The sequence below is a fragment of the Rhinatrema bivittatum genome, chromosome 2, assembly GCF_901001135.1.
Source record: "Rhinatrema bivittatum chromosome 2, aRhiBiv1.1, whole genome shotgun sequence".
In the NCBI taxonomy this organism is placed as follows: domain Eukaryota; kingdom Metazoa; phylum Chordata; class Amphibia; order Gymnophiona; family Rhinatrematidae; genus Rhinatrema; species Rhinatrema bivittatum.
The window spans coordinates 456,252,149-456,262,658 of record NC_042616.1 but is presented as its reverse complement, the minus strand read 5'-3'; positions in this window follow the sequence as shown (position 1 = coordinate 456,262,658).

Sequence of the window (10,510 nt, the reverse complement as noted above, 5' to 3'; positions counted from 1 at the left end):
ATGTCTCTTGGCGTAGGAAGGTGGGGAGGGAGTTCCAGAGGGTGGGGCCAGCGACGGAGAAGGCTCTCCCTCTGGTGTGGGTTGAGTGTGCTGTTTTGAGGGATGGGATGTGGAGAGTGCCTGTATGGGTTGTTCTTGTGGGGCGGTTGGAGGAGCGGTAGCGAGGCATTTCATCGAGCCAGTTGTGGTTGTGTTTATGTAGGGTGTTGTGAAGGATGGTGAGGGTTTTGTATTGTGAGCGGAAGGAGATGGGCAACCAATGTAGGTCTTTTAGTATGGGGGTGATGTGGTCCCTTTTACGCGTACCGGTTATGATTCTTGCCATGGAATTTTGTAGAATCTGGAGGGGTTTGATGGTGGTGTTGGGGAGTCCTAGTAGCAGGGAGTTACAATAGTCTAATTTCGCGAGCATGGTGGTCTGTACGACTGTGCGGAAATCGTGGGTGTGGAGGAGGGGTTTGAGTTTTTTTTAGGATGTTAAGTTTATAGAAACCCCCCTTAAGAAGGGTTTTGATGTGGGGTTTAAAACTTAGGTGCTGATCTATAAAGACGCCCAGGTCTCTTACAAACTGGGCCTGAGGGAGGGTTGTGGTTGTCTTTTGAGGAGTGTTCTGTCGCATGGGGAGAATGAAGCGTTCTGGTTGGTTGGAGATGATGAGTAGTTCTGTTTTTGAGGTATTTAGAGCTAGATGGAGATCAGATAAAAATGTGCTTATGGTGGCGAGGCTAGATTCCCAGCGTTGCAAGGGTTCGCTAGTGGACCCTTGAAACGGGATGAGAATCTGCACGTCATCTGCATAAAGGAAGAACTTCAGGCCTAGGTCGGAGAGGAGGTGGCATAGGGGTAGGAGGTAAATATTAAAGAGGGTGGAGGATAGGGATGAGCCTTGGGGTACACCTTGTGTGATAGGTATGCGTGAGGATTCGTGTTTGTTGATTTTTACTAGGTATTCTCTGTAAGTGAGGTAGGAGGAGAGCCATGAGAGGGCTGTGCCGGCGATGCCTATTTCTGCTAGGCGGGTCATTAGTATTTGATGGTTGACTGTATCGTAGGCAGCTGAGATGTCTAATAGGGCGAGTAGGTACGAGTTTCCATGATCCATACCTTTAAGCATGGTGTCTGTCATGGCCAGTAGTAAGGTTTCGGTACTTCGGGCTTTACGAAAGCCGAACTGTTGAGTGTGGAGGATATTGTGGTCTTCTAAAAAGTCCGTTAGTTGTTTGTTAATAACCCTTTCTAGGACTTTGGATAAGAAAGGAAGATTGGAAATCGGTCGGTAATTGGCAGGGTCTGAGGGGTCAAGGGTAGGCTTCTTTAGGAGGGGTTTGACTATGGCCAGTTTGAGTGGGTTTGGGACACTGCCTGCAGTAATGGAGCAGTTGATTATGTCCTTAATAGGTTTGGTGATGGCGGGGGTAATACTTGCAGTAAGGTAACAATTTCCAAAGAAAACTTGAGAATTCTCAGGAGCGTCAGTGTATGCGACCGTTCAGGGAGCCATCGTGAATCTCCCCTAGGCTCTGGGATTCACACAAATCATTAACAGCCCCACACACAAGGCCGGCCACACGTTGGACCTCATTTTCATAAACTCAGACCTTACTCAACCCTCCCTGCCTCTTTGCACCCATATTCCATGGTCAGACCATCAGATGATCACTACTGAGCTTGTTATCAAGGAAAACCCATCCCCCACCTGCTCCAAAACAAAGATTCAATACAGAAAATCCTGCACCTTAGAGGACCTAAGATCCCACCTCTCTACAGAACTTGCCAACCTGGATTTCTCAGATGCAGATAAAGCCATCGCCTCCTGGCACAATATCACAAATAATGTAGCAGAAAAGATTTGCCCACTAAAAACAAAAGAGCTTGACCCTAACAACTCAAACAAAAAACCTTGGTTCACACAGGAATTGAATAAAATCAAACTAGAACACTCATGGCGAAAGAGACCTACCACTGAGAATCTAATCGAGTATAAAACCCTCATGCACATCTATAGAAATAATATCCTCCGTACAAAAAGAGACTATTACGCCAGCAAAATTCACAATTTCCTCTATGACGCTAAAGCTCTGTTCTCCTGTGTCACAGAGCTCACAAAACCCAACTCTCCAATCATCCCAGGCGACCAAGCCTTTTCAAGGTGCACTGAACTAGCACATTTCTTTGAAAATAAAATCCTTAAACTTATAGCCCCATTGGCATCCTCAAACACAGGAACACCTTCACTCGCCTTTCCTAGCTTAGACCAGAAACCACAACTAACCTCTTTCGAACCCACTACCTCCCTCGAAATCGAATTCATGCTCAAAAAGATGAAACCATCCACCCACCCCTTTGACTCTATTCCCTCTAAATTATTGCTCACCATTCCCAAAATCATTTCCAAGCCTCTAGCAGAGATTATCAACTGTTCTCTATTCCAAGGATCTGTACCGGACACAAACTCTCCACCCTCAAGCCACTTCTCAAGAAATCCAACCTGAACCCAACAGACCCGGCAAATTTTCGCCCCATCGCTAACTTGCCATTCGTAGCAAACTCATGGAGAAAGTAGTGAACAGACAACTTTCGAAATACCTTGAGGAAAATAAGATTCTTGCTCCAGCACAATATGGTTTTCGTAAATCCCTCAACACAGAATCCCTTCTCATTTCACTGACAGACAGAATCTACACAGGCCTAGAAAAAAAGACCCCTTATTTGCTGGCTCTACTCGACATATCCGCGGCCTTTGACACTGTGAAGCACTCAATCCTTATCAAATGGCTATCAGAGATTGGTATATCAGGAACAGCCCTAGACTGGTTCAAATCTTTCCTCGACAATAGAAAATTCAAGGTTAGAGTAAATAACATAGACTCGAACCCAGTCAAAGCCACTCTTGGAGTCCCTCAAGGATCCTCTTTATCCCCCACTTTATTCAACATATATCTTCTACCCCTTTGTCAACTCCTGCCAAACTTAAAAGTTACAAATTATATTTACGCTGACGACGTTCAGATCCTGATACTAATCTCAGAATCAATAGCAAAAACTTTAAAGTTCTGGAGCAACTGCCTACAATCCATAAACACACTCCTCACCAGCCTTAATCTTGTTCTTAACACTGCAAAAACAGAACTACTGCTCATCACCCAGGACGAAAACCCCCTATCAACTCAACTGACATAGACTACACATATAAGAGACCTAGGAGTAACCATAGACAACCGACTGAACTTAACATTCTTTTGTTGTGTTATTGACGAATTTTTTTTTATCACAAACTACATATACTAAGAAACTTGAAACCTCTCCTCCATTTCCCAGACTTCCGTACAGTTCTCCAATCTATACTATTTTCAAAAATCGACTATTGCAACTCCATTCTAATCGGCTTACCAGCGGTCACTACAAAGCCATTACAAATGCTACAGAACTCCGCAGTCAGGATCCTAACTAATACCGGCAGAGGTGAACACATCACTCCTATGGGGAGCCAGTGTAGGCTCGAGTATAAAGTTCAGAATTTTATATAAAGTGCTAACTATAATACACAAAACTATCCACTCACAAACCACACTCGAACTAAATTGCCCTCTCAGATCTCATTCAGCATCCAGACCCATTAGAACAACGTATCTAGGCACCATTTATGTACCCCCTGCCAAGTCGTCAATGAAGAAACGCGCCTTCTCGATAGCAGGCCCTATTCACTGGAACAATCTTCCATCGGAACTGCGCTTAGAACCATGCCTGCGGACATTCAAGAAGAATTTGAAGACCTGGCTCTTTACCAAAGCCTTCACTTAAACTCGCATGCCATCAATAAATTACCTTACCACCTATACTGCACCATACATTTTATGCTTCTTATATAATACGCCAGGTTCAATGTATACCCTACTTATTTATTAATAGTTTCTGTACATATTTTATGTATCAAATACAAAATACTCCATGTTTAATGTATACCTTATTTATTAATTGCTAACTGTTTATTGTTAATGTTCAATGTACACCATATATTTGGTAATTCTAATTCTGATTATATGTAAACCGAAGCGATATGTACTAGTACATGATCTCCGGTATATAAAAAGTCTTAAATAAATAAATAAATAATACAGCCATCGTGAATCTCCCCTAGGCTGAGTAGTCTTGCTAGTGTGGTTTCCACTGCTAGCCTCTTGGAGTGGGAGTGGCAGGGTGATCTCATATATTTGTCTGGAGGGGTGCTTTGGAATTCCAGAGAGTACCTTTCTCGAATGATAGTTAGGATCCACTTGTCCGATGTTATCTCGACCCATCTTTGGTAGAAGAGGGCAAGTCTGCCCCCTATGTCTTCTTCCTCTGGATGGGTCTGCGTCTTCTCATTCTGGGGTATGGCCGGCGTCTTTCCCTGAGCCTGCTACCCTCTTAATGAGTCTGTTCCGAAAGGAATGAGACCTTCCTGAGGGGCAAGGTGCTTGTAACTTTGTGTTCTTGTAAGGTCTAAAACACTGCGATCCTCTACTCTTAGTTCTTCTGGGAGAGGAGCGCTGAAATGTTCTTTTGTTCCTTTCTTCCGGTAGTCGGGGTACTGGAGATTTGTCCCATTTGTTGGTTAACTTCTCCTCTTCGCTTCCGAATAAGAGAGATCCTTTAAAAGGCATTCTTGTGAGGTTTGCTTTGGATGTCGAGTCAGCTGACCAATTCTGGAGCCATAGCTGTCTTCTGGCTGCCACTGCTGCGGCGACACCCTTGGCTGAGGTGCGCACGAGATCTGATGTGGCATCTGTGAGGAAGGAGACTGCAGACTCTGTTTCTCCAGACGTAGTTGTGTCTCTGGAGAGGAGCAAACAGGAGCGTGCCACCAATGAGCAGCAGGAAGCAATTTGTAGCGTCATTGCTGATACGTCAAAGGACTGCTTAAAGATGGATTCCAGCTGTCTGTCCTGGGTGTCCTTCAGTGCCGCTCCTCCGTCCATGGGAAACGTAATGCGCTTTGAGACTGTGCAGATCATAGAGTTCACTTTAGGGAAGCGTAGGAGTTCCTTGGCCATAGGTTCCAGCAGATATAGGGTTTCTAGGGCCCGCCCCTCTTTGAAGCTGGCCTCTGGAGCATTCCATTCCAGGTCAATCAGTTCCTTGACGGGCTCAAACACAGGAAAGTAGCATGAGGCCTTACGGAGATACACCAAAATGGGGTTCTTCTTTGGTTCCGTTATACGGTCCGTGCCTGGAAGGCCCAGCGTCCTTAGAGTCAGAGACAAGGGCTGGTAACTCGTCCTTGTGGAAGAATCGGCGCATGGTTTGGTATGGCTCCATCCCTGGGGGGATTTCTCCTTCTTCCAGGGAGTCTGTTTTGTCCTCTGAGGTATCTGGATCCCCATCAGGGAAGCTCTTGGTTAGGAGAGGCATGTCTCGAGAACCCAGGAGGTGCCGGGAATGGCTTGTGCTTCCAGCAGGGGTTGAGTCAGGTGTGCCGCAGGGGCTAGTTGTGCCTGGACAAAGGTTTGCAGCCCCTTAAAAAATTCCACCCAGGAGAAGGTTCCTGGGACCATGTTGATCCAAGGAGAGATTGTAGTGCAAGCCCCAGAGGTGCCTTCCTATGGGGGCACAGAGTTGGAAATCATAGGTCCGGAGTACCTTCCTCAGTGGTTCTGGATCCCTCTCCTGGCTGTAGGGGGTCTTGCCTTGGTTCCCCCTGAGACTGCTCGCAATGCTGGCATAGGAGGGATTTGAATTCAGGTTGCATGGCTCTTAAGTGGCAGGCTGGGCAAAGTGGGTGTCCCTTGGCTTTTTTGGATGGCGGTGCCATTGTTTGTGCACATGTAGAGCTTCAACTTCTATGGACTTTGTGCTTCCGACTCTGTGCGCATCGATGTGTGTGTGCAGCTCAGTGTGTGCCTTTATGGGTGTGCTCAAGTTAGGCGCCTCGGCCCTCCGGCCTGCCCCACACATACTGCCGATCGAGGGGGGAAAATGGCGCAGACGACCCAGCTGGCAAGATGGTGACCCCCCCCAGAGGGTCTCCATGTGTGTGGACTCTTGCATCTAATCGGGGCCTAGCCAAATCAGGACTGCTCAACTCGATTTTAAACCTTGTTGGAAAGACGATCGATAAGGCTATTCGAGCCTTGGAGACCGGAGACTTAAAAGTAAAGGTTTCTACCTTACCTGGTCTCAGCGCTTACCGATCGCGTACAGGGCGGTCTCCAGCTGCGGGGGGAGTGGGGAATACCTTCACTGCCGCGCTCGAATCTGCACCCGCTGCCTTTCAGCTACCCTGGGAGCTAAGTCCACGCCGGGAACCGGCTGACGGACCAAGGCTCACCTCTGAGGGATATCGAGAATCACCTCAGGAAAATCTCAACTGTGGGAGGGACCCTTAGGTTTCACCACAGGAGAAGCGGAGTTCTTTTCTTAAAGGTAATTTTCCTTCTTCCTTTCTTGTTGTAAATGTTACACTATTCTTGTTTGGGATAGTGTCCGCATCTGCTGTGGAGACAGAGAAATACTGAAGAGCTGAGCTTGCTGCATGGGTATATGTAGGGTAACGTCAGCTTTGAAATCTGACTCCATCTCCCATCTGCTATCAGGACAGCTCAATACCCATTGGTCCTGAGTCCATCTGGCTACACACTAGGAAAGAATGGCATTAAAAAAAATAAAATCAGATCATACTTACAGCCGTATATGTGTCAGGGGAGCCCAATCAATTTGCGGGTAACCTCAGCCGCAAATTGGCCTCACAGGAATGGAGTTAAATGACAGAGTGTTACAGAACCTTTTCCAGAAATGGGGGGACACCTGTGGTTGATCTTTTTGCGTCTTCAACAAACAGGAAACTTCTTCTATATTGTTCCAGAATTCCATCCAAAGAGGCGATTTCCATGGATGCTTTCCTTCTCGAGTGGAAGACTCCTTATATGTATTTTTCCGCTAATATCTCTAATTACAAAGATGCTATTACGAATTCAGAAGAGGGCAGAAGTACTCTTAGTCATACCAACATGGCCTTGTCAACTCTGGTTCATGACTCTGGTAAGACTAGCTGGCAATTCATACCAGAAACTACCACAAATACCAAATCTGCTCATGCAACATCAGGGAACCTAGTTACACCCCAACCTAAGTGCCTGATTCACTAAGGTTTTTCTCCTATTCTGTCTCTATGGGAAAAATGCTTAGTAAATGAGGTCCTAAGATTAATTCTCAAAGCGTGGAGAATAAGTTGGACCACGTAAATATTTATTCCAGTGAAGTGGTGGATGTAATTTGAGATTCTAGAAAGTTGTTGACTTGGAAGGTATATAAGCTAAAATGGGTAGTTTTAAGCTCTGGTGTTCAAAATATTCTGTGATACCACATCGGGCTTCAGTCATTCTAATTTTGGAGCACTTGGTTCTTTCAAATTAAAATCTCAAAATGAATTCGGTGAAGAGTCACTTAAGCGCCATTGCTGCTTTTCACAATGGTTATAATGATAAATATATATCTCATTACTTTCTCGCATCTCCAGGATTATGAAGCGGCTGTATAAATTAAAGCCACCATTAAAGAAGCCTCCACCTCAATGGAACCTCAGCTTAGTACTAAAATGCTTGTTAAGGCCTCCTTTTCAGCCTATTCAAGATTCATCTCTGCAATTCTTGACATGGAAGATGCTAATTTTGATAGTAGCAGTAGTTCTATCAGCTAGAAGAGTAAGTGAGCTTTAGCCCTTGGTAACATACCATCCTTATACTCAATATTTTCTGGACAGGGTTGTTCTAAGGACTAACCGGGCCTTCCAGCCCAAGGTGTCATTAGTTTTTCATCTCAAGAGACTTCAATTGACAATTTTCTTCCTTAAACTTCACAAGTCTCATCAAGAACAAAGTTACATTTCTTAGACTGTCGCAGACTGCTTTTGTTCTATTGGTCTAGTACTAAATCCTTCTGAAGGTCAACCTAGTTTTGTCCTGTATGTCCCGGCTCCATTGGGATAAGCTGTTACAATGCAAACTCTATCAGGATGAATAGTGGGATGTATTTCCTTCTCACGTAGACAAGAGACAAAATCTTTAAACTAAAAAATTTCAGCCCACACATTATGAGCGAAAGCTACCTTAATGGCCTTTCTAAATGATATAACTCCCTTTGAAATGTGGAGGACTGCCATACAGGCTTCCATGTCAACCTTTTTAAAATACTACTGTATCATGGCTCAATGGAATTCGAAAGCAAACTTGGGTCAGTTCTGCTGCATACTTATCAATGTGAGCAAGGGCTCACTAATGTTGATCTTACAGAGGGTAATACAATATAGAAATAGAATTTAATTTCTTTATTCTTTTATATTCTAATTTTTGGTTACTTACGGGCCGATACTGTAAAAAACGTGGGAGAGCGGGCAAGCGTGATACAGTAAATACATTTATTTAAATTAGGCCCAGCGATAAAGAGGCGCTAGGGACACTAGCGCGTCCCTAGCCTCTTTTCGGACAGGAGCGGCAGCTGTCAGTGGGTTTGACAGCCGACGTTCAATTTTGCCGGCGTCTGTTCTCGAGCCCGCTGACAGCCACGGGTTCGGAAACCAGACGCCGGCAAAATTGAGCATCCAGTTTTCGAGCCGCGGGCCTATTTCAAAATTTTATTTTTTTTTTTACTTTTTTTAAACTTTCTGGACCTCTGACTTAATATCGCCATGATATTAAGTCGGAGGGTGCACAGAAAAGCACCCTATTAGGTATTCCTAACAGAAAAGATGACCCTATTAGGTATTCCCATGGGAATACCTAATAGGGCCATCAACATGCATTTGCATGTTGCGGGCGCTATTAGGTTCGGTGGGGGAGTGGCATAAGGTGGCAAAACTCGGCCAGAGTTTTGCCACCTTATGAGTGGCTGCATACGTTTAAAATTGAAGTATCAAATTGCAGTCATGCTTATTAAAAAGACACCTTTTGACACGATGCTGAATCACCAATATCCGCTCAATATATCATATAGAATACGCCAGCACAAATCCTCATATTTAGAGGGAAAATAGACGCAATTGACTGCATCATTCATAACGGGGGCGTGTCTTTCAAGCCGTCACTCAATGACAAGTCGTGGAGACGTATACAGCCCCTGAGGCAGGCATGCATAAGGTGGCGAAACTTGGTCAGAGTCGGGCAATTTTAATACGTCTCCATCAAAATAAAGCATTTCTAAGGACATCTGGCATCTATTTTATTTTGTTTAATTCTCAAGGCTTTTATAGATCGCCTTCCTCACTGCTTTCTTGGTCCAACAATAACAATAAGGCATAAGAACAGAGGAGACACTACGATGTGCTTAAGATAGCACATATAGTACAGACAGGAGAGAGAGCATGTAAATAACGGATTGTCAGAAAGAAAGGAATGCTGCTCCTTTAGCAGTTAGGAGGCAAGCAGAGAGAAGACTGTATCCCTCCCCACACCTGCATAGTAAACTGCACCTAGACAAAGGCATCACAAACAGTATCTTATTGGGCAAGGGCATTTGCACATACACAAGAGAAAGAGGGAGGGGAGTCAGGAACAGGATTGAACAAGTAGAAAGAGTCAGGGAGATAAGCACAGCATGAGTCCAGCAGGAATGCTATATGGACAAAGGGGTTCAGTAATTGGTTACTGGACCCAGAGAAGATAAGGGTACAACCAGTTGGGTAATAAGGGGGGAGGTAAAGAAAAAAAAAGAGGTTGGCATTAGCTGAGCAGCACCTGGACAACCAAGCTAGGGAACAGGGAGGGGAATGACCAAAAAAGGGAATTTGTAAAAACACAGAGGGAGTTATTAGGGAGGGAAAGGGTGGTAGGCCAGGGAGGGGGCTGGCTTAAGCTGAAAAATGTATAAATTGAAAGGCACAATACTGTGAAGGTGTGCCTACTTCTGTGTGACACGCGTACTTGCAAATTCGTAAAATAAAAGAAATACATTGTTTCAAACTTTTTTGTATTCACTATATAATTTTCTGAGAAGGTGCAGTTCCACTTCCTACATCAACTATCACCAGTATGGGTGAGCTTTGCTGTTTTGGGTACACATCCACCGACCAAAATTCATACCTATGATGGACGTTCCCCATGGATAGAAGCACAAAACAGCTACCCATTTCCGCCCTCCTCCTGCTAGTGGATATTATACAGATAGGAGATAGGCTAAAGCTGAGAAAAATCAACATTAAGTGAAGTGATGTTTAGGTGGTTATGGCTCAACATCAGTACTGAGCATGCTCCGAAGTTTTCCAGATTCGTGGTAGCTCTAGCACAGTTGATTGGTCCACTTCCGGCGCCAGCAGTGACATCACCCAGCAGCGTGGCTGTTTTGTGCAACTTTGATTTCTGGACTGGCAGAGCTTCAACACCGCGAGCAGACATCACGTTCCCATGGTAATTACAAGCCACCAGAGGCGCAGCTAGATCCTCCAGGGGGCGCGCCTGCATCGACCACAGTTCACCTGGAACCTACTGCTCAGAGCAGCTCCCGTCCGCTCTTCTCGCAGCATCTTCTGCGCCCCTATGA